At 26.3% G+C, this 2,930-nt stretch overlaps 1 long non-coding RNA gene across 1 annotated transcript; it reads left to right on the top strand.

The window, feature by feature from the left end:
* The first annotated feature begins 229 nt into the window (after window positions 1–229).
* On the top strand, window positions 230–1,700 carry LOC115033346. Its single transcript, XR_003838665.1, has 3 exons — window positions 230–510; window positions 579–875; window positions 1,624–1,700. It is a non-coding gene; the product is annotated as an uncharacterized LOC115033346 (long non-coding RNA).
* The last annotated feature ends 1,230 nt before the right edge of the window (window positions 1,701–2,930 follow it).

Genomic DNA, 2,930 nt, shown 5'->3' with positions numbered 1-2,930 from the left:
TTACTACTTATCAGTAGGTTCTTAACATTCTAAATAGTTGGTACTAAATACTTAAAAAGTTTTTATTGGGATTTTTATTGTTTAATTACCAAAGTCTGAAATAAGTGAAATTTTTAATTTCATATATGGTCCAATCAATTTATATTTCTTAAAAATATATTGAACTTACAAATTGTTTTAATTAATTTTATTTTTTTTCACTAGTTGTTTAAAAGTATGGCACATAAAACAACAAACATGAGGAATGTTGGACATTTGTGCAAGGAACTGTAAAGAAAATAATAATAATGGACAATATATCAAGAGCCGCATTGAACAAATGTTTCGATATTTTTGATGATTCACACAGTCAGAAACTTTATAATTCAACAAAGTTGTTACTAAAGGAACGGGTACTTTGACTATTGAGTATTGTTCAAACCGAAAATACTGCAAATCTATTGGAAAATTATCATGGAAATTGGCAGAAGTATTGCAAAATTAGAATAAACCTAGATTACTAGAGTATCAGTAAGTATTTTTTTTTAACCAAGATTACATATTGAAGTATGTAAAACATATTATAAATGCATTCTTAGCAACTACAATAAAATCAAATGATAAGAAACGTAAACTGTCTGAGGCAAAGCATTTGTATGGCCACATTTCACCAGCTTCACCCAGGCAGATGGAGATCAGAGATCTGGGATGTATGGGTAATATAAGCGTAATATGTTCTTACGATTGAAAGACAGTCTACCCAAATTATTAATTGATGAGATAAACAAACTACAACGTAACATATCAATAACCACAATACCACAACTCCGGGTATCATTGTTGCTGTTATTAACACATTTTTAGAAGCCCAGGCATCCAACGATTGTCCATTTGAAGTAAGTATTTATATTTATTTGTCATTTAAATTAGAATTAGAAGCATTCATAAAGTATGTCTTGAATTATAACAGTTTTTTTTTCTTAGTTTAATAACGTTTATTTTGAGGAACCTGTGATATTTCCTGAGATGTAAGTTTTCAATGACAAAAATTATAGTCTATATTTTATTTCTTAGTACTCATACCGAAGTTAGCTTAATATATTATCAACAAATTGTTATTGATAATTTCAATTTAATACACGGAGCGTTAAAACTATGTTTATGTAATGCAAATTTTATGACATGCCGTCCACTTATGAAATTTTATTCAACGCTAATCATGGATTGGTTTTATTAGCCAAAAGTTTTAGATAATACATTGAAAAATACGGAGAGAATAGCATATTTAAGCAATTTTTATCCAAAACGAGTATGAGTTAAATAATTATTTTCAAATATTAAATACAATTTACATAAATCTTTTTATGGAGATATTCAAGCATTTCATTGACGAATTATTGCAATTATATGTAATATACAAAGAATTAATGTTACAAGAAAAGTTTGAAAAATAATTTTGAGTTCAATGAACCTTTTAATAAAGCATTTTAAGTAATCGTAAACTAAATCAATCGTCAAAGACTCCAAAATATTTATGTTATTGAACAAATCGTATAAAACACATTTTTTTATCAAATTGTTAAAAACAATTTATTTTAGTCTATTAAAGTATTTAAGTATGTAGTTAATTAAGATGTTTTCCAGAGCATCTATCAAAGACAGTGGCCCATCGATTACTACTAAGCCATTCCATAGACCTAGAAGAAGGATTGATAAACAATTTAAAAGTAAATTAATCAAATGTTTTAAAATTTGTTTGTATTAATTAAAATATTTGTTATTAAAAAGATTGGGATTACGAGTTTACAAGTACCTTACATCAAATGTTACTTTATATCAAAGTATTTGATGGACTAAATTCACAATTTATTAGTGAACTTGGTACTGCTGTTGATGATTTAAATATATCTTTTTCTGAGTATGTCTTGCAAGCTATAGCATGGCCTTCAGAATTAACAGCTACCTCATCATTTGTTCTTCCTGAACCACTGAAACTTTGTGCATATAATGTAAATATTTACAATTTATACAGTATATTTATAATATTTGCTAACATAACCAGGTTTATTTTTATTAGTTTGAATTGTTCTACAAAAAAAAGTTTTAATAGTCGGAAGTTAACATGGCTTCATCACCAATTTTGGGGTATGTTTTGTTTATTTATTATTAAATTCTTATTATTTATTAAAAACTATCAATTTGTTGTATCATTAGGCGAGTTAAAATTGAATTATTTAAAAAAAAACATATTTGGTGCAATGCATCAATTTAAATGTGATACATTGAAATACTCTGAAATGTCTAATGTACTTCAACTAACCAATGGCCAATTTGAAAAGTACATTAGTACATTAATGGATTATTAGAATGTAAATTATTATTTTTTGATGTTGATGAAGTTTACTTACTTAGCTTGCTTTAAAAGTAAAATATAAATAAATGCTTAGTGTTTCTCTATAAGGTTCTTTAGACAATATTTTTGCTTTAAGTTTGATTATATTATTATGTCTCGTCACTCAAATATTAAAGCTAACAGTACAAAATTGGATTAACTCTACTCACATTTACATGTTGCTCATAGTTTAAAAAGAGAACACAAATGATGCACTGACATATTTTTAACAAATTTTTTATTTTTAGGAAATACAAATTTGCTGAGCAAGAATCCAATTTTAAGAACAGAGGGTACCAACATATTATCCAAATTTCAAAGAAACACAAAACTTGTTTGGACTTCAGTATCTTTTCTGAATGGAAAGTGAATCTAGTGGGATGCATTTAATAGGTTTTTTTTTTGTATTCAAAAATGTATAAAATGTTCAATAGTCAAGGGTTAACAGTTGACTAGGATTTTCATTAGTATTTCATACTGTACCTACTTAAAGCTTTTAAAGTATATCAAATGAAATGTTTTTGGTAAATATTAATTCAATCTACTGTTTTACTAAAAG

This window comes from Acyrthosiphon pisum, chromosome X, assembly GCF_005508785.2.
Source record: "Acyrthosiphon pisum isolate AL4f chromosome X, pea_aphid_22Mar2018_4r6ur, whole genome shotgun sequence".
Classification (NCBI taxonomy): Eukaryota; Metazoa; Arthropoda; class Insecta; order Hemiptera; family Aphididae; genus Acyrthosiphon; species Acyrthosiphon pisum.
The sequence above is the reverse complement of the archived record's forward strand: the minus strand, read 5'-3'. Positions and strand labels throughout refer to the sequence as shown.